This window comes from Bos mutus, chromosome 10 (assembly GCF_027580195.1).
Source record: "Bos mutus isolate GX-2022 chromosome 10, NWIPB_WYAK_1.1, whole genome shotgun sequence".
NCBI classification, from domain to species: domain Eukaryota; kingdom Metazoa; phylum Chordata; class Mammalia; order Artiodactyla; family Bovidae; genus Bos; species Bos mutus.
Window position 1 is genome coordinate 63,116,115 of NC_091626.1, and position 22,141 is coordinate 63,138,255.

Sequence of the window (22,141 nt, forward strand, 5' to 3'; positions counted from 1 at the left end):
GAAATTCTGGGTCATCACCTGCCCCACTCTGCTCCATGATCTAAACATGTTGTCCCCAATCCCTCTTTCTTTCTTGGGTGAGGGGAGAGAACCAGGTGGACGTGGGCATCGGGAAGTAGTGGAAGATGAGTGTGGAGGAGGGAGAGTCATGGGGACTCCAGTACAGCAGGGTCAGCCAACATTGTGGTTGCATGCAGTGCCAGGGTAGGAGGTGGGGTGTTCCAGGAGGGGCTCCAGGAGGATGTCAATTACACGTGTGTGAGTCCAGGAATTGCAGCGGGTGTTGACCTGCTAGACGTTTTGCTCCCTTCTAACCTGCCCTCCCATTTGCACTTCTAGATTGCAGCTTGCCTTATCTGTGGCCTGAGGAGGTATTCACCCTTTTAGGCTGCACGGGGAGAAGAGAGAGGCCAGGAGTCAAGGGTAGGAGCAAAGTCGGGGGTGGCACATTGGCAGGGCGAGGGCTGCAATAGGTGCTACCGTAAATACTAGCAGAGTTTAGCCAGTCCTGAGCATGGAACAACAGATTGGTTCCAAATAGGAAAAGGATTACTTCAAGGCTGTATATTGTCACCCTGTTTACTTAACTTATATGCAGAGTACCTCATGAGAAACATTGGGCTGGAGGAAGCACAAGCTGTGATCAAGATTGCTGGGAGAAGTATCAATAACCTCAGATATACAGAAGACACCACCCTTATGGCAGAAAGTGAAGAAGAACTAAAGAGCCTCTTAATGAAAGTGAAAGAGGAGAGTGAAAAAGTTGGCTTAAAGCTCAACATTTAGAAAACTAAGATCATGGCATCCAGTCCCATCACTTCATGGCAAATAGATGGGGAAACAGTGGAAACAGTGGCAGACTTTATTTTTGGGGGCTCCAAAATCACTGCAGATGGTGATTGCAGCCATGAAATTAAAAGACGCTTACTCCTTGGAAGGAAAGTTATGACCAACCTAGATAGCATATTCGGAGAAGGCAATGGCACCCCACTCCAGTACTCTTGCCTGGAAAATCCCATGGATGGAGGAGCCTGGTAGGCTGCAGTCCATGGGGTCACTAAGAGTCGGACATGACTGAGTGACTTCACTTTCACTTTTCACTTTCATGCATTGGAGAAGGAAACGGCAACCTACTCCAGTGTTCTTGCCTGGAGAATCCCAGGGATGGGGGAGCCTGGTGGGCTGCCGTCTATGGGATCGAACAGAGTCGGACACGACTGAAGCGACTTAGCAGCAGCAGTAGCAGATAGCATATTAAAAAGCAGAGATTACTTTGTCAACAAAAGTCTGTCTAGTCAAGGCTATGGTTTTTCCAGTAGTCAGGTATGGATGTGAGAGTTGGACTATAAAGTAAGCTGAGTGCCGAAGAATTGATGCTTTTGAACTGTGGTGTTGGAGAAGACTCTTGAGAGTCCCTTGGACTCCAAGGAGATCAAACCAGTCCATCCTAAAGATCAGTTCTGGGTGTTCATTGGAAGGACTGATGTTGAAGCTGAAACTCCAATACTTTGGCCACCTAATGTGAAGAGCTGATTCATTAGAAAAGACCCTGATGCTGGGGAAGATTGAAGGCAGGAGGAGAAGGGGACAACAGAGGATGAGATGGTTGGATGGCATCACCGACTCAATGGATATGAGTTTGGGTGGACTCTGGGAGTTGCTGATGGACAGGGAGGCCTGGCATGCTGTGGTTCATGGGGTCACAAAGAGTTGGACACGACTAAGCGACTGAACTGAACTGAATGAGCATACCATGTCTTACGATGAACCTGGCTCTTTCTCCGTGTCTGTCTCCCTTTTGTCCCCTCCCCTCTGCATCTCAGCTGGCCACTCTCTGACTTCTCACCTGCCATCATCCTTCTGGTGGGTACCACCATCCTGCCCATTATTGTCTTCCTTGGAGAGGTGAACCAGGGAACACAGACAGGTAAAAAGAGGCCAGTGCCTGTGCTAAGTCCTAGCAGTGAAGGGGCTGTAGCTTCCCCAGGCAGTGGGATCAGGGCAGGGCGAGAGCCTGCAGCTGGGAAGCTGGAGGGCTTGTAGTTTCTGTCAGATGATGGAGTTCAGCTCAGGAACTGTAACCTGCTTATTAGCCCACTGGATGTTTCCTAAGAACTGCTGCTACTGCTCTGGGGAAAGGTAGGGTGGGTCCTGGCACTTATCCCATTCAGCCCCTTGAAGATTTCAGGTTGCTTGTGCATCTTGATGTTAAAGCTGCAGGATATTTCCTGTGCTTAGTTCCTCAGTCATGTTCGACTCTTTTGTGACCCCATGGGCTGTAGCCCACCAGGCTCCTCTGTCCATGGGATTCTCCAGGCAAGAATAATGGAGTGGGAAGTCATTCCCTTCTCCAGGGGATCTTCCCGACCCAGGGACTGAACCCACATCTCCTACATTGGCAGGAGGATTCTTCACTACTGAGCCACCTAGGAGGCCCTGGGATATTCGTAGTACATCACATAATGATGCTGGGTCTCTGGCTTCTTGCCAGCCAGCTTGTCACATTTGAGTTTCAGACTATGGTACTGAGCCTGCAGCAGCTGAACCTCATGTTTGATGAGGTCGCAGGGGTCTGAGGTGGTGAATTTGAGTTGCTGGAGTGGGTGTGACCAGCTGGAATGCCTGCTTCGTGCTGACATCTTGTTAAGTCATGGTGGGGCCCAGGCTCCAACTGCTCAGGGCAACCTCACCTTTGTCTCCATAGCACGGGTCCGCAGCTCCCAGGGTCTTCGCTGCAGCCTCCTGTGCCTAGCCTCGCCTGCTTCCTGCTTTCTGTCTTTTTACATGTCTTATCCGAATTTTGTAAATTAGACTTCCCCTCCCCTAACAGCAGAAATGTGGGTAAGAATAGCAAACATCTGAGAAAGTGAGCTGCAACAGGTTTTACTTCCCCCGCCCTAATAAAGACTAGCAGTCTAACATAAGTTATAATTTCTTTCTCAACACTCTCAACCTCACCTCTAGAAATTTCATCTATAAAATTTTGCCTGGTTGATAGCTGGAAGAATATCCTTCCCCCACTCCCCCCCAACTAGCTCTCTCTCCCAATCTGGCCTCACTTTTGCCTTCACAGGCATTTCCCACAAATTTGAAAGGGGACTTACAGTGAGACGACAATGTCCCCAAATCACATTCTTTGAGGAGCATGGCTCCCAGAAAGAGTTACCACCCGAGGCTGTGTGTTTTTCTTGTGTTGTGTTCCTGGTTGGCCAGGCCACAGAGACTGGGCAGGAAAATGACCCACTGGCATATAGGTAGGCGGGTTCACTCCTGATTATGTAGAATAGAGCAGAGCTGTCTAACATTCACATATTTATGAATCACTGGGGATCTTGTTAAAATATAGATTCTAATTCAATAAGCTTCTGGGATAGGGGCCAAGAGCCTATGTTTTGATGTGTTTGTGGGGGAGAAGCGAACTCCATGTCTTTCTACTCGGGTCATCTTGGGCTCCTCCCCCTAGAGCCTGCAGTTCTAACATGCTCACAGCGATGCAGGTGCTGCTACTCTGTGGCACAGCACACCTCTCCTTGACCCCCTATTCTACTACCTTCTCATCAGAGAATTTTAGAACTGGAGGGAATCTTGAACATCTTGTTTCAGTTCAGTTTAGTTGCTCAATTGTGTCCAACTCTTTGCGACCCCATGAATCGCACCACGCCAGGCCTCCCTGTCCATCACCAACTCCTGGAGTTCACTCAGACTCACATCCATTGAGTCAGTGATGCCATCCAGCCATCTCATCCTCTGTCGTCCCCTTCTCCTCCTGCCCCCAATCCCTCCCAGCGTCAGAGTCTTTTCCAATGAGTCAACTCTTCACATGAGGTGGCCAAAGTACTGGAGTTTCAGCTTTAGCATCATACCTTCCAAAGAAATCCCAGGGCTGATCTCCTTCAGAATGGACTGGTTGGATCTCCTTGCAGTCCAAGGGACTCTCAAGAATCTTCTCCAACACCACAGTTCAAAAGCATCAATTCTTCGGCACTCAGCTTTCTTCACAGTCCAACTCTCACATCCATACATGACCACTGTAAAAACCATAGTCTTGACTAGATGGACTTTTGTTGGCAAAGTAATGTCTCTGCTTTTGAATATGCTATCTAGGTTGGTCATAACTTTCCTTCCAAGGAGTAAGCGTATTTTAATTTCATGGCTGCAGTCACAATCTGCAGTGATTTTGGAGCCCCAAAAAATAAAGTCTGACACTGTTTCCACTGTTTCCCCATCTATTTCCCATGAAGTGATGGGACCGGATGCCATGATCTTTGTTTTCTGAATGTTGAGCTTTAAGCCAACTTTTTCACTCTCCACTTTCACTTTCATCAAGAGGCTTTTTAGTTCCTCTTCACTTTCTGCCATAAGGGTGGTGTCATCTGCATATCTGAGGTTATTGATATTTCTCCTGGCAATCTTGATTCCAGCTTGTGCTTCTTCCAGCCCAGCATTTCTCATGATGTACTCTGCATAGAAGTTAAATAAGCAGGGTGACAATATACAGCCTTGACAAACTCCTTTTTCTATTTGGAACCAGTCTGTTGTTCCATGTCCAGTTCTAACTGTTGCTTCCTGACCTGCATATAGGTTTCTCAAGAGGCAGGTCGGGTGGTCTGGTATTCCCATCTTTTTCAGAATTTTCCACGGTTTATTGTGATCCACACAGTCAAAGGCTTTGGCATAGTCAATAAAGCAGAAATAGATGTTTTTCTGGAACTCTCTTGCTTTTTCGATTAACATCTTGTTTAGTCTACCCTAAAATACTGGCCTATGGAGTGGCCTCATCTGAACCACTGGGAGAACTTTACAAACTTAGACTCCCAGAGATTCTGATTCAGTTCTAGACATCTGTGTTCTTTCAAAGCTTCCTAGGTCAACTGGAGGAGAAAAAAGGCTTTGAACTATTAACTGTATCCTTTTATAAATAAGGAAACAGGTTGTGGGGTGATTACGTGACTTGTTCAATAAGACCCAGTTAGTGACAACATCGGGACCAGAACTTAGAGACCCTTTTAGCACACCACTCTGTTATTTCCTTTTTGGCTGCCCAAGGCAGTTGCTTGGGCTAAGAAAGGAAAGCAACTTTCCATTCTGAGTAAATGATTCTTAAATGTGAAATAAAAGCCAGGTTCAGTGTGGTTTACTGGGGTGCCATTTCACCCAGAACATTTTCCTCTGCTGGAGGCAAACCCAAAGAGGTCTAATGGGCATTTGTTTCCATCCTACTCTGGAAGGAAGTTGCATGGACAAGTGCACTGTAGAAATGGAAGTGGTTCACATCATATTCCCCTGGGAGATAATTTCATACTTTAAAAGGTTTTTGTTCCTAGGTGTTTTTGACACCCAATGAAAATATCACTGGTTTCAATGTAATCAGCAATCGTAAAGTTGACATTGTAATCCTTTCATCTTAGAACTTAAAGCTTTCTTGTTTATTTTCATTTCAGGTGCCATAGCTCCTGGATTGGGTTGCCTTTATCTGGTGTCTTTAATTTTTGGTGGGACACTGAAACTTGGCAGGAAGTCAACTTCTCCCTCCTTACTGAGCTGTGCCAATTCAGAGAGTAGAACTATGATTTGGGTTTTTCCTTCTCTCTGGGTAATTCCTGCTTTACTATTTTTGGTTCTTTCTTTTTGAGAAGAAAATAGCTCTGTTAATGTTAAAGGAAAGTATATACTAGTCTCATTCCACATAAACAGGCCTGTTGTCCAGTTGAGGGAGTTTCTATGTGTTACAAGGGTTTTCTCCGCAGTATCTGCATTTCCAAACTGGATCATCTCCTCTGCACTTACAGTGAGCTATCTCAGCTGGATAACTTCTCCTTCCATTCTGAAGCTACACGGGCTACTCTGACCATTAGAGACTCCAGCCTCTGGTCACCCCCTGAAGGACATCTTGTGAGCCATCCTTGGGTTTCTCTGCTAGAGACAAATCTGTTCTTGCCCTGTGAATGCTGCCTCTGCTGCTGCTGCTGCTGCTGCTAAGTCGCTTCAGTCGTGTTCAACTCTGTGCGACCCCATAGACAGCAGCCCACCAGGCTCCCCCATCCCTGGGATTCTCCAGGCAAGAACACTGGAGTGGGTTGCCATTTCCTTCTCCAATGCATGAAAGTGAAAAGCAAAAGTGAAGTCGCTCAGTCGTGTTTTAGCGACCCCATGGACTGCAGCCCACCAGGCTCCTCCGTCCATGGGATTTTCTAGGCAAGAGTACTGGAATGGGGTGCCATTGCCTTCTCCCAAATGCTGCCTCTAGATAAAGAATAAACACAGAGCCTTCTTCAAGTGAATTTTCTTTCTAAAGCAGCTTTTAAGCAAGTGACCTAAAATTAATTCTTGCTTAAGGACAGTGCAAACATTTTCAGGGCACTGACTTTCAGCAGGTGCCTTCATTATACCGTGGGCTTAGCTTGGACTAAGAATACATGGTTGAATGCCAGGCTCAGCTCCCCTCTGCATAGTCAGAGTCCTAGAAAGCTTCAAGCTTCCCATTCTTATAATGGGAATAATGTTACCTGGACTGTTTAAAATGGGAGGAGATATATAAAAGCACTTAGCAAGATGTACACCTTGAAACAAATATAAGGCAGTACTATTATCACCAAGAAATAATGTTCTACGTGTTATGTAGAATCATTGGCCTTATTCCCTGTTAGACTTTTTTTTTTTATGTTTTTAAATTTTTATTCCTTTATTTCTCATGTGTTCCCCATCCTGAACCCTCCTCCCTCCTCCCTCCCCATACCATCCCTCTGGGTCGTCCCAGTGCACCAGCCCCAAGCATCCAGCATCGTGCATTGAACCTGGACTGGCATCTCGTTTCATACATGACATTTCACATGTTTCAATGCCATTCTCCCCAATCTTCCCACCCTCTCCCTCTCCCACAGAGTCCATAAGACTGTTCTATACATCAGTGTCTCTTTTGCTGTCTCGTATACAGGGTTATCATTACCATCTTTCTAAATTCCATATGTATGCGTTAGTATACTGTATTGGTGTTTTTCCTTCTGGCTTACTTCACTCTGTATAATAGGCTCCAGTTTCATCCACCTCATTAGAACTGATTCAAATGTATTCTTTTTAATGGCTGAGTAATACTCCATTGTGTATATGTACCACAGCTTTCTTATCCATTCATCTGCTCATGGACATCTAGGTTGCTTCCATGTCCTGGCTATTATAAACAGTGCTGCGATGAACATTGGGGTACACATGTCTCTTTCCCTTCTGGTTTCCTCAGTGTGTATGCCCAGCAGTGGGATTGCTGGATCATAAGGCAGTTCTATTTCCAGTTTTTTAAGGAATCTCCACACTGTTCTCCATAGTGGCTGTACTAGTTTGCATTCCCACCAACAGTGTAAGATAAAATATGATGTTGCAGCTATGTGGGGGTTGGGAAAATTCTCCACTCGGACCTCCTCCTTGGAAGCAGGGTTTAGCCCTTGCTAGTCGTCACAGCATCAGGCCCTATTTTCCAGGAACTGCTCCCAGCCAAGGCTACATGTGGCAGGGGTTTTAAGACATGGAAACACAGCTCCTCTGAAGGGCGATTTTGCCTGAGGAGTCTCCATCAGTTTGCTACAACTTTCCTGGAAGTGCACAGGGTTTCATACCTCCCTCCCTTCTCTCTCTCTCCTTTGAAGAAGTATGAACTTATTGTAGTTTGCTTGTCCTCCCTGCCTCTTCTTCCCCACCCACCCCCTCATTATTCTCCACTGGTGTTGCCGGTTTTAATCCCGTAAAACAAACTTCTTGCCTCCCTTAATCTCAATTTACTGTGTGCTTCTTTGAGACTTGGACTAATGCAGACTGTGAATTCAACTTTCTATGACTGTTCCAGAGCATTCAGAGCTATTAGTGACAATTTTGGGAAGCTTCCTTGGAGTAGGTCAGTTCTCCGATTCTACTCATTTCTTGGGCACAAGACTGGTTCTCATACAAGTGTCCTGCTTTGGCCCCAGCACTCTTTGGACACTAACTGCCTATGTGGCACTGGTAGGGACAGACCACTTACTCTTTAACCTCTCCACAGCCTCCTCTTCAGCCTGCCACTTCTCTCTTTAGTCCCTCATTTACAAAAGCCCTCATTTTGCCTTTTTTCACACACAGTAGTCCCTAATTTCCTCTATTAGAATGAATGAGCTTGTAATGGAGTTAAAAAAAAAAATCAGTGATTTAAAAGAACAATGGTTTATTTCTCTATTACCCTGTGTGTCTGCCATGGCTTGATAGGAGGGCTCTGCTTGTCACAGTCACTTAGAGGTCACAGGCTAGCGCTGAAACAGGCTTCCTCTCAACATGTGCCACACCGATGATGGAGGCAGAGAAGAGCAGACTGTGGTACGAATACTTGCAATTACATGCTTTGTCCCGGAAGTGACGTAACTGATCTGTTTGCATTTCACTGGTCAAAGCAAGTCACGTGGCCCGTCCTAACTTCCTGGGGGCGACGTAAAGGGGAGCAAGTGAAATGCTTAACCCCACAGTTTCTCAGAAAAAATAGGTCTGAACGAACCCAAGTTTTTCGTTCGTGAACTCAATTGATGTCCCTGGAACCTTGGGAGAGTTAAATTCTCTGAACTGACAAAACTTTAAAGGAATGAAAGAAGTCCTTTCGGAAGCTGCCTGAGGAGAAGGGAAACACCGTCTTGATCAATCCTTGGGGACCTGCACTCTCAGAGATGGATGTAGAACGATTCTTTCTCTGGCCTTGGCTGAATGAGTCTGTTTACATAGCTTTTCTGACTCTTGCTTTTCCCTGTGGATGTGGAGAGGTTTCTAAGGGCCTCGGATTTAAAATGCCAAATACAGTGTGGATTGAATTTCAGTTCTCTTGGGTGAGTTGAGTAAAGGGTATTGCACATGGTACCTTAAGCAGATCAATTCAACAGAAAAATTAAGTCAGATGATTTTTTTTCATATGTGTGCGACATAATGGTTAAGTGAACTACAATGTCCATTTTCCCAGTGGCAATTTTTAGAAAATGAAAGATATAGAATATATGTATAAAGTTAGGTAGAGTCCTTCTTTTTAAGAGGGTAAGGGAATGTGTAGTGCAAAGGAGTGAAGCATCAATGAGAGAACTTTTGAACAAATTAGCTTGAAACAGTATAAAATTCTATCTGCCTCAAAATAAGACTTTAGGTCCCAGAGTTCACTTTCTCTGAACTATTACTCTAGTGTAGCATTCTTGTTCCTCTAAGTTTTAAGAAATTCATTGAAAAAATCTTATTTGTAGTCATGAGTCAGAGCGCACAGTAGGGGATATGTTAGTATTTCAGCACAGCTGGCAGCATGTTGCTCTCTAAAATGGGCTGGTAGCCCTTTTCTTGGCCACTGCTCATAGAACAATAACCAAATGTTCTATAAGAGGAGAACCGAGTTAGACTTCTGTGCATGGTATAAAGCAGCATTTTTTTCTGCCGCCCCTCCCCCGCCCCCTTTTTAAAAAATATGTGTCCTTGCCAAATTTTATTATGGGATGATGAAGTCTTAACAGTTCTTATTCAACCTGAAATTATCAGGAAAAGACCTGTGTTTGCCTAAGGAGAGACAGGGAGGACTGGTTTCATTCTGTTAATAGTCTGTTGCTGCTACTGCTGCTGCTAAGTCGCTTCAGTCGTGTCCGACTCTGTGCGACCCCATAGATGGCAGCCCACTAGGCTCCATCTTCCCTGGGATTCTCCAGGCAAGAACACTGGAGTGGGTTGCCATTTCCTTCTCCATTTCATGAAAAGTGAAAGTGAAGTCGCTCAGTCGTGTCCAACTCTTAGCGACCCCATGGGCTACAGCCTACCAGGCTCTTCTGTCCATGGGATTTTCCAGGCAAGAGTACTGGAGTGGGTTGCCATTGCCTTCTCTGCAATAGTCTGTAGGTATGAACAATTAGAAAACCTCTCTCAACAGCTATTTTTAGAAGTGCATTAGATCATCAGATAACAGCTTCTTAGGAGTCCTCTTGTTACATCTGAGTCTAGGGAGAGTTTGGATGAAGGTATGAACAGGTATTCACCCAGATCTGTTTGAGGATCAAAATTAGAGGGAGGTACTTGGTTCTAACATTATAAAAAGCACCCATTTTTTTTTTTTTTGTAAATTTATTTATTTTAATTGGTGGCTAAATGCTTTACAATATTGTAGTGGTTTTTGCCTTACATTGATATGAATCAGCCATGGGTGAACATGTGTCCCTCATCCTGAACCCCCCTCCCACCTTACTCCCCATCCCATTCCTCAGGGTCATCCCAGTGCACCAGCCCTGAGTGCCCTGTGTCATGCATAAAACCTGGATTGGCAATCTATTTCACATATGGAAATATACATGTTTCAATGCTATCTTTCAAATCATCTCACCTTCGCCTTCTCCCACAGAGTCCAAAGGTCTGTTCTTTACATCTGTGTCTCTTTTGCTGTCTCGCATATAGGGTTATTGTTATCATCTTTCTAAATTCCATATATATGTGTTTATATACTGCATTGGTGTTTTTCTTTCTGACTTACCTTACTCTGTATAATAGTCTCCAGTTTCATCCACCTCATTAGAACTGATTCAAATGCATTCTTTCTAATAGCTGAGTAATATTCCATTGTGTATACGTACCATAGCTTTCTTATCTATTCATCTGCCAATGGACATCTAGGTTGCTTCCATGTCCTAGCTATTGTAAACAGTGCTGCGATGAACATTGGGGTACACCTGTCTCTTTCAATTCAAAAGCACCCATTTTAAAATCAAAATATCTATAATTAATTTATGAGTCCCTATTTGAAAAGTAAATGAAGGTTCCCCAGACTTTTCTTAGAGAGTAACTTCTTTATTGAGTGTGATTTTTAATCCTCTAAGAGAGGATCAGGGTATGGAGAAGGCATCTTCTCAGTCTAGTTTGTCTCAAGATGGGACTTGGTGACACTGTTAGGAATCATACGATGTAATCTGCCAAAATAAAGTGCATCAGGCACAGAGGATACACCATAGTAACAGCTATAAATCATTAAATAGTTACTATATATAGCTCTACTATATAGAGGTACTTTACAGGCCTTATCTTGTTTAATTTACTGTCTAGTAACTGAGACCAGACATAGAAACCATCTGTGTGCACTTTAGGGTAGGAAGAATATGAAACAAGATAAAAAGAGAATAGCTTGTCATCACAAGAGCCTGGAAGCTCAAATATAATTCCTCTGATATTAAAATCACCAATATGCCTATCTTTGTTTATGCTGATTTTTTTTTTTTTTTCCTGTATGGCTGGAAGCTATTTTCTAAGAGTCAGTATTCTTACAGGCCAGTAACAGAGTCCAAGTGATAAGCAATTCAGGTCCGTTTAGAGTTATGTATTAGTTAGAATTACTTCAGCAGCAAATAACAAAATACCCTACTAATAGTAGATGAACCTAAAAACGTTTAAGTGTTTCATTTACTAGGAAATCTAAGGGTAAGTGATCCCAGGGTTAGATGCTGTTACGTTGGCATCTCTACAGTTGTTTTGGCCTTTAAAATGTCACAAGGCATTTGCAGTAGCTTTGGCTTCCCAGGTAACGCTAGTGGTGAAGAACCCTCCTGCCAATGCAGGAGACTTAAGAGACACGGGTTCGATCCCTGGGTTGGGAAGATCCCTAGAGGAGGAAGTGGCAACCCACTCCAGTATTCTTGCCTGGAGAATCCCATGGACAGAGGAGCCTGGTGGGCTATGATCCATGGGGTTGCAAAGAGTCGGATACAACTGAAGTGACTTAGCACATCATGTCCACATATAATAACATCCAAAAGATAAGAAAAAGGTGACCAGAAAAGCGGGACTCTCTCCTTTTGCATCTTTCCTATTGGAAAGAAAATCTTGTCGAGATACCCAGGCTTCTTCCTACAACTCATCAGCCTTACAGCATCCTCCCCTTACCGACTCATTACTGTCAAAGGGATACAGATAGGATTGTTATGACTAGTTTAAACAAATCACAATTCATCCTCAGGGACTGGGTTTATTGCCTCCTTGATAGGCAGGATAAAGGCCCTCCAAAGATGTTTATGTCCTAGACCCTGGAACCTTTAAATACGTTACCTTACATGGAAAAGGGGCTTTGCATAGGAGATTAAGTTAAAGATCTTGATATGGGGAGAGTAGCCTAGTTTATCTAGGGGGCCCAGTATAACCACAGAGGTCCTTCTGAAGTAGAGGCAGGAGGGCTGAAGTCAGAGAAGGAGATGATTGAAAAAGAAATTGCAGTGCTGTGGATCCACAAATCAAGGAATGCTGGCAACTTCTAGAAGTTATAGAAGATGAGGAAATGGATTCTGCCCTGGAGTCTCCAGAGGATTGTTGACCCATTTAGAGCTCTGACCTCCAAATCATAGAAAAATAAATTCTTGTTGTTTTAAGCCACAAAATTTGTGGTAATTTTTTACAGTAGCAATAGGAAACCAATGTACCTCATAAAGAAAGTTGAGATTGCGTTATCAAGAATGAAGAGGGAATAGCTGTTGGTGGATAGCTGAAGAGGAAACAGCTGTTGGTGGATAGCTAAAAGGGTTTCCTATATTCTTGGAGAAGAATCTTGAGTCATTGCAAGGCACAGTCTAGTGTATACTGAATAAAGAAGAAGCCAGTAGGTACAGCTCATGGGTTGATGGGTTTGGAGTAGATGTTTGAATGGCAGCACTTGTGGGTCTAACCCATCTGACCTGAGCACAGTATGACTGAGTTGTGCTTGGGATCTAACAGTACTAGATTAAGTTGCCTGCAGAAAGGCAGATCTTTAGAGAATTGTCCAGGACAAAAGAACAAACTAGAACTGAGAAGGGGAATTAGATCTCTGTAAGAGGCAGCCTGAAAAATAAGTATGGACTGTTGGAAAAGATAAGGCAAGGGTTTTAGAAATTAATGAAGATTTTTAGTCAGGACCCAAGTAAGTCAGAGAACTCTCTCAACTACATCCTTTACTTAAGAAGATGCCTTGGACCTAGCATTCTTTGAGTCATTTGGTCTACTAATCCTAGGATGTGGCTTTTGTCTTCAGGTGGTCTAACATCTCATCTGATGAAGGAAGGAAAGAAGAAGGGTAAGCTTTCTTTATTTTTTTTAAATTGAAGCATACTTGATTTATAATGTGTTAATTTCTGCTGTACTGCAAAGTGATTCAGTTATACATACATATATGTATGTATATATGTTCTTTTATATTCTTTCATATAAAAGTTATATATATTTATATGTTATGTATTATACATATAACTGAGTTATATATAGTTATTACTTTTTATATTTTTTTCTATTATGGTTTATCATAAGATATTGACTATAGTTCTCTGCTATGCAGCGGGACCTTGTTGTTTATCCATCCTATATATATTAGCTTGCGGCTGGTAACTGCAACCTCTGACTCCATCCTTCCCCCATTCCCCTCCCCCTTGGCAACTGCAAGTCTGTTCTCTATGTCTGTGAGTCTGCTTCTGTTTGTAGATAGGTTTGTTTGTGTCCTATTTTAGTGATATCTTATGGTATTTGTCTTTTTCTTTCTGGCTTATCTCACTTAGTATGATACTCTCTGATTGCATCTGTATTGCTGCAAATGGGATTATTTCATTATTTTTTATGACTGAGTAGTATTCCGTAGTATGTATGTACCATGTCTTCTTGATCCATTCATCTGTTGATGGACATTTAGGTGGTTTCCATGTCTTGGCTGTTATCAATAATGCTGGTATGAACTTAGGAGTGCATGTATCTTTTTCAATTAGAATTTTGTCTGGATATATGCTCAGGAGTGGGATTGCTGGGTCATATGGTAATTCTATTGTTAGTTTTCTGAGGAACCTCTATACTGTTTTTCATAGTGATGCACCAACTTACATTCCCACCAGTAGTGTACGAGAGATCCCTCTTTTCCACATCCTCTCCAGCATTTGTTATTTGTAGAGTTTTTAATGATGGCTGTTCCGACTGGTGTGAGATGATACCTCATTGTAGTTTTGATTTGATTTTGATTTTCAATTTTGATTTGTCTAGTCTTTTAAGCTTTATTCATTTTAAGGAGGCATTCCAGAAATTCCATATATCACTTCTGTTTAATTTTCATTGGACGGAACTTATTCACATGGTTGAATGAATGTACTATAAAGGAAATAGGGAAATGCCATTTTTTAGCTTTATGGTGAGCACCCAATTAAAATTAGAGTGCTTGTACAAACTTCCAGCTATAAAATAAATAAGTACTGGGAATGTAATTACAATATGATGACTTATAATTATCCTTGCTGTATGGTGTATTTGACAGTTGCTAATTGAATCAGTTCAATTCAGTTGCTCAGTCATGTCTGACTCTTTGTGACCCCTTGGACTGCAGCATGCCAGGCTTCCCTGTCCATCACCAACTCCCAGAGCTTGCTTAAACTCATGTCCATCGAGTCGGTGATGCCATTCAACCATCTCATCCTCTGTCGTCCCCTTCTCCTCCTTCCTTCAATCTTTCCCAGCATCGGAGTCTTTTCAGATGAGTCAGTTCTTCGCATTAGGTGGCCAAAGTATTGGAGTTTCAGCTTCAGCATTAGTCCTTCCAATGAATATTCACAACTGATTTCCTTTAGGATGGACTCCTTGCAGTCCAAGGGACTCTCAAGAGACTTCTCCAACACCACAGTTCAGAAGCATCAATTCTTCAGCACTCAGCTTTCTTTATGGTCCAACTCTTACATCCATACATGACTACTGGAAAAGCCATAGCTTTGACTAGATGGACCTTGTTGATAAAGTAATGTCTCTGCTTTTTAACATGCTGTCTATGTTGGTCATAGCTTTTCTTTCAAGGAGCAAGCATCTTTTAATTTCATGACTGCAGTCACCATCTGCAGTGATTTTGGAGCCTCCCAAAAATAAAGTCTGTCACTGTTTCCATTGTTTCCCCATCTATTTGCCATGAAGTGATGGGACCAGATGCCATGATCTTAGTTTTCTGAATGTTGAGTTTTAAGCCAGCTTTTTCACTCTCCTCTTTCACTTTCATCAAGAGACTCTTTAGTTCTTCTTTGCTTTCTGCCATAAGGGTGGTATCATCTGCATATCTGAGGTTATTGATATTTCTCCCGGTGATCTTGATTCCAGCTTGTGCTTTATCCAGTCTGGCATTTCTCATGATGTACTCCAATACTTTGGCCACCTCATGCGAAGAATTGACTCATTGGAAAAGACTCTGATGCTGGGAGGGATTGGGGGCAGGAGGAGAAGGGGACGACAGAGGATGAGATGGCTGGATGGCATCATCGACTCAATGCACATGAGTTTGAGTAAACTCCAGGAGTTGGTGATGGACAGGAAGCCTGGTGTGCTGCAGTCCATGGGGTTGCAAAGAGTTGGACACAACTGAGCGACTGAAATGAACCGAACTCTGCATATAAGTTATATAAGCAGGTTGACAATATACAGCCTTGACGTACTCCTTTCCCAATTTGGAGCCAGCCCTTTGTTCCATGTCCAGTTCTAAATATTGCTTCTTGACCTGCATACAGACTTCTCAGGAGGCAGGTAAGGTGGTCTGGTATTCCCATCTCTTGAAGAATTTTTCATTGTTTGTTGTGATCCACACAGTCAAAGGCTTTAGTGTAGTCAGTGAAGCTGAAGTAGATGTTTTTCTGGAATTCTCTTGCTTTTTCTATGATCCAACAAATGTTGGCAATTTGATCTCTGGTTCCTCTGCCTTTTCTAAATCCAGCTTGAATGTCTGGAAGTTCTCAGTTCACATACTATTGAACCCAGCTTGGAGAATTTTGAGTTCTTGTATCACATACTGTTGAATAGATCCTAAAAACTCTCATCATAAGGAAAAGGATTGTAACTATATGAGATGATGGATGTTAACTAGACTTATTGTGGTAATCATTTCACAATATATGGATATCAACTTATGATGCTGTATACCATAAACTTAGTCAGTGTTAGATGTCAATTATATCTCAATAAAACAAAAAATTTAGAGTTTTTAAGAAAAAAAGGAGAATAGATGCTGAGTCAGAACTAACAGTCTCTGTCATGGGAAGTAAGTTCAGTACTCTATAATTGGGGCACTTCAGTTTTCTTGACAGCATGAACAGTAAAGCAAGATATCTGTTTTTTTATTTCTAAAAATAATTAATAAGGTATATCATATTTTCAAAGATATCTATTAGGGTTACCAATTAAATATGTTAAACTGAACACAGTCTTTTGCTGTCTTCCCAATCTCTATTAGAATGACACTGACTCAATTATAAAAGCAAGTGAGAATGAGGTACTTTCTGAAATCAGGAAGATTAAGGGAAAGGTTGTGCACTGAATGGCGTGATCTCTTCCTATTATCTTTCTCTTTTTAGCGCCACAAACGTTGGTAGTCAGATTATTACCTCTTATCTCCTCTTCCCATATCCCCACCCTCACCAGGCAGGAGATTGAACGTCTTTCTGGGGAAAAGACTGGTTTGTGAAAATATATTAACTTGAAAATGCTTTAATCTAGCTATGCATAAAATTAAAAGAAAATAATAGGTTACAAGGTGTAAATGTATGTAGTAAGAAACATGGAGAAAGAAGAACTTGGTTGAAACAAAGTATTTCAGATTCAGAGTTATTTGTTTCAGATTAATGAAATATTGATAATTAAGGGATTCTTTATTCTGAGTGTATCAAGAATACAATGGACACAATTTTTGAGTCAGAGAGGCAAAGTTCTCTTTAAGTTTATCTTTTTAGTTTACACATATTTTGACTTCTTCCCCTTACATATTTAGTTACTAGGGGCAGAGAGTCTCCATGATACTTAACTTTTAAATACAGTAGTAGTTGTAATAGGAGCCTGGTAGGCTGCAGTCCATGGGGTCGCTAAGAGTCAGACACGACTGAGCGACTTCACTTTCAGTTTTTACTTTCATACATTGGAGAAGGAAATGGCAACCCACTCCAGTGTTCTTGCCTGGAGAATCCCAGGGACGGGGGACCCTGGTGGGCTGCCGTCCATGGGGTCGCACAAAGTCGGACACGACTGAAGGGACTTAGCAGCAGCAGCAGCAGTTGTAATTTATAATCATGATGGTACATAGACAGTAGAAAATTCTATTTGCAAGAGAGAATGGTGTTTGTTCGCTTAAGTTGTAAACTTTATTCCTCATGGGGGCTTGAATTTTATGCACCTTTTTCTTATAAGTAGACCACTGATTAGAATCATGCTTGTCTTGCACAGTTAACTTTACCAACATAAAAAGCCATATAAATTCCCTAGGTATTTATTCCTTGTCATTGTGTAGGTAAAAAAATAGAGCAGAGTTTACAAGATATTAGTTTCTAAAACACAATTCAAAATCTCATTCTTGTACAGACTCAAGAGAAAAAAAAGATCTCTAAGCACTGATGCATAGTGATCCTCGGAGATGAAGGCAGCATTCTCTTCCCCATCAGGCAAACCCCGCCCATGCACACAGACCTTCCAACCACGCCTTTAAATTGCCCTACTCTTAAATATAAATGGAAATCCATGGGACATCCAGATATTTGAAGATGTCCTCCAACACCTAAGACAGAGAACAAAATAATCAAGGAGAAGCCTCTCAGAGGAAGCAGAGGCCATGCAGCAGCAGAAAACTTTAGATCAGAGAAGATATACTATCCATAATAAATTATTGAGATTTATATAAAGATGGAATATTCAGAAATAACAAAAGAACTTTTTTAGAAATTAAAAATAAAATAGCAAATAAATTTTAAAGGGTTGGAATTTAAAATTGAGGATACCATCAACTTTAAATTTTAAGTGGAGCAGAAAGATTCAGAGATAGATAGGAGAAGAGAAGATAAAACAAAATAAGATATCAACTCAGGAGTCCAACATCAGTCTAATAGATGCTAGACCAAGAGAGAACAAGAGAAAAATGGAAGGGGAGTAACTATCAGAGAAAGAATACAAGGCAGTTTTCTAGAACTGAAGGATAAAAGTTTTCAAATTTGAAGAGTTTACTGAGAACCCTGAAAAACAGCTGAAAAAAAGATCATATCAAAGCATATTATTGTGGAGTTTTATTTATTTTTTAAAAAAAATATTTATTTTTAATTGAAGGATAATTGCTTTACAGTATTGCATTGGTTTCTACCAAATATCAGCATGAGTCAGCCATAGGTTTACCCATGTCCCTTCCTGCTTGAGCATCCCTCCCTCTAGTGAAGTTTTAGATCACTAAGAATGAAGCTAAAGCTTTTGACTTCTTGACTTCAACACTGGAAATTAGATGAAAATGGAGTAATGTCTTCACGTTCAGAAGAAAAATGAATTTCATCCCCAAACTATTAATAAAGTATGAGTATAGAATAAAAACTGTTTTTAGACATTCAGTTTTTCAGAAACTTTACCTGTCACACACCCAAGGAGACTCAAGCACAAAGGGAAATCAAGGAAGATGCACAGAACTCAAAGCGGGAAGTGCCCAGGCCTCATGAACTGGAGAGCCACAAGCCTGCTTCATCTTTTTCTGTCCCTTTCTGGAGCTCTGGTCTCTTATCTCTGCACATCTTCTCTGTGCTTTCCATATAGACCACTTCTCTGAGTCTTTCACTTTCTGCTCAGATCCTGACTTGATTGGGATTCTGACTTTGTTGATGCTGATAGGGAGAAAATGAAGAGAGGGAGGTTCTTGAATACCTCTGACTAATATGCAAAGACAATCATAGACTTAACTTCCAGAATGATTCAGCGAAGCTATAAATCATTAAAGACCACAGTGCTAGTATTACAACTTGAGGTGAGTGGCAGAGGTGAATAATTGTTCCCCAGTATCCACTCTCTTCTTTCTTATAATCAGACCCCCACTTTTTAACCTAGTTACATGACTGCCCAGGTAAGACATTCTCAGGCCTCTATTGGAACTAGATAGATGTAGCCATGTGACTAGTAAGTTTCAGTCAGGGGAATGTTAGGAGAAATCATGTGTCCTCTTTTAAGTAATGTTTTACCTTTCACTGCCTTTTTATCCCGTCCCACAAACCAGAGCATGAATGGAGCTTCAACCACGAAGACTTCACTCTGGGACAAGAGTCATCAAACTGTAACCTGTGGGTCAAATGTGGCCTGCCATCTGTTCTTGTGACTGAAGTTTTATTGGAACAATGCCATACCCACTCATTAACATATTGTCAATGGCTGCTTTCATGCTATAATGGCAGACTGAAAAGCTTACTGACTCCTGTTCTTGGTGATTATGAATCAACAGGAGAAAAGGAGACTGAATACCTGGATGACCCCCTGGAATGGAGTTTATTTTTTGCTTAGATTGTCTGCCTACCTCTGGACTATTACCGGAGAAAAATAAGTTTCTCTCATTTGAGTCACTGCATATCTGGGTCACTTTCTTATAGCAGCTTATTTAACTTGATATGCTACAAAATTTTTTTGTATTACTGAATTAAATTAACAAATCTAATTTCCTATAATGAACATATAATGAGTAAATTTAATGTTTCCATAACTGATAACTAAATTTAGCTTTTAGCAACAAGGTTAGGGTTGTCTGACAACATGGAGTCACTACCCTAATGTAGTTTAATATTTATATTCACAATTTTTTCAAAGTAAAAGTTTTCTAAATATTCTCTGGTTTTTACTCTTATTGAATAAGACCCAATGTCTGGTTCAGTCTTTTCTCTTCAAAGCAGCTGTCCACAAGGTCTAATTTCTTGCAGTTTTCCAATAAACTCCAAACATATCCTTTGGATTCAACTACAATTTCTAGCCATGGCTGAATTTAAAAATATATGTCATAGTTTTCTGTTTCTAAAAGAGATAAAGGGTTTAATACTAAAGGAAATCAGAGGTCAGTTATGGAGAGCTTAAAAAGGTTGCCACAGGACAGAGTGAAGGGGAAAATAAATAAATTTCCTCTTCTATGTGGCCTGAGCTATGCTCACAGCTACCCTCTTTATGTCTGACCTCTCTGCATTTCACCCAACAAACTAAAGGATAAAAATGTAAAAACCATGCAATTTTTTGGAAAAAATTACTAAAATTTACTCAAAAGGAATGAAAAAATATATTCATATGAAAGCCTATATGTGAATATTTAGAGTAGCTTTATTGATCATCACCAACAACTGGAAACAAGCCAAAGTCTTTCAACTAACATATTGATAAACATTTTACTCAGCAATAAAAGGAGGATAAATACTTCTCTACAATAAAGAGGGGTACTTATTGATACATGCAACAATATGAGTGCATCTCAAGTGCATTATGCCAGGGAAGAAAGCCAGATTTAAAGGCTATTCACTGGGTTATTCCATTTATATTACATTCTGGAAAAGACAATACTGTCAAAATAGAAAGATCAATGGTTGCCAGGGACTGAGTGGGGGAGAGTTGACTCCAAAGTCCAACACAAGGGGATTTTGGAGGCAATGAAAGTGTTCTGATTTGATCCAGGCCACGGTTACACAAGTCTAGGCATTTGTCAAAACTCAGAGAACTCAAAACTGAAAAGAATAAATTTAACTATATGTAAATTAAAAAAACTAAAGAAAAGTACAAAGCTGAAAAGAAGATAAAATTTAAAAAGTTGTGTGAATAGAACCTATAAGACAGATTCTACACATAAGTATTCTTCTCTTTTTGAATTTATATTTTAAAATTATTTTAATATTTACTATATATTTTTGTTATAAAATAAAAAACAGATATATAACATAAAATAAATGCATGACTTAATGAATTATTATAAGATAAATATCCTTGTAACCAACAAGCAGGTCAAGACAAAGCTTTTCAGCCACCCACAAAGCCCCCTGGATGCCCCATCTAATCACAAGCCCCCTCTCCCACCATAGGTAACTGTATCCTGACTTTTTTCCTAATTTTATTGAAGTATGGTTGATTTACAGTGTTGTATTAATTTTTGCTATACAGCACAGTGACTCAGTTATACATACATATAGTCTTTTTCATACTGTTTTCCATTATAGTTTATCACTGATAAAATATCACCATAGTTCCCTGTGCTATATAGGAGGACCTTATTGTTACCCATCCTATATATAATAGTTGGCATCTACTGATCCCAAATTCCCAGTCCTTCCCTCCCCGACTCCCCCTCTTCCTTGGCAATCATATGTCTGTTCTCTATGTCTGTGAGTGTGTTTCTGTTCCATAGCTATATTCATTTTTGTCATATTTTAGATTCTCTATATAAGTGATATCATATGGTATTTGTCTTTCTCTTTCTGACTTACTTTGCTTAGTATGCTAACCTCTGGATTCAGCCACATTGCTGCAAATGGCGTTATTTCATTCTTTTTTATGGCTGAGTAATATTTTAGTGTATATGTGTGTGTGTGTGTGTGTGTATGTATGTGTATGTCTGTTCATCTGTTCATGATTCTTTCCATGTCTTGGCTATTGTAAATAGTTCTGCTGTGAACATAGGAGTGCGTGTATCTTTTCAAATTATAGTTTTTTTCTGGGTATATGCATAGGAGCGGGATTGTTGGATCATACAGCAACTCTGTTTTTAATTTTTTGAGGAACCTCCGTAGTGCTTTCCATAATGGCTGCATCATCCTGACTTTTATAGTAATCACTTCCTTGTCTTTATAGTTTTCTAAGTTTTGTGTGCATCCCTAGCCTCTATAATATAGACTCACTCATTTTTGAAGTTTCTTTTTTTAAGTCTTATATAATCTATAGATCATCCTTCTGTCCTGTTCTTTTCCTGACATTTATATTTGAAGAGCCCAGGCCCCTTGACATGCAGTTTTCCACATCTAGACTTTGCTGCTTGCATTCTCACAGTGGAATTTAGCATGTCCCTCTGTCCCTGTATTTTCTGCAGACTGATTTCTAGATCCAGAGCTTGATCTGACTTGGACACAGGTTTAGATGCTGAGACAGGCCACAAGTGGTACTTTGTTCTTTCCTCAGGAATCCCTCTTATTGAAGATGGCAAATTGATTAATCAAAATTCACGAAAGTAAATAAATATAAAATTCATTTAAATAATTAAACTTCTAAATGGGAAGATTTGTGAATCTGTAACATTTATACTTTTGAAATTTTAAGTCTTAAAATTGCCCTAAAACTTTTGGGACACCCTCTTACAAAGAAAAATTACTTCATGAATTCATAATGATACGTGCTGTGTGCTCAGTCA

The 22,141-nt window shown here is 40.9% G+C and overlaps 1 long non-coding RNA gene across 4 annotated transcripts in view; it reads left to right on the top strand.

The window, feature by feature from the left end:
* The window catches only part of LOC138989404 (uncharacterized), a 172,797-nt gene that overhangs the window by 37,742 nt on the left and 112,914 nt on the right, over positions 1–22,141 (top strand). For 2 of the 4 annotated variants that reach the window (XR_011465673.1, XR_011465675.1), the window contains exon 4: positions 13,013–13,054. This is a non-coding gene — a long non-coding RNA (uncharacterized lncRNA). Of the gene's footprint in view, positions 1–339; positions 1,928–5,441; positions 5,594–13,012; positions 13,055–22,141 lie in introns of all 4 variants that reach the window. The other 2 variants (XR_011465672.1, XR_011465674.1) reach the window with 2 other exon arrangements.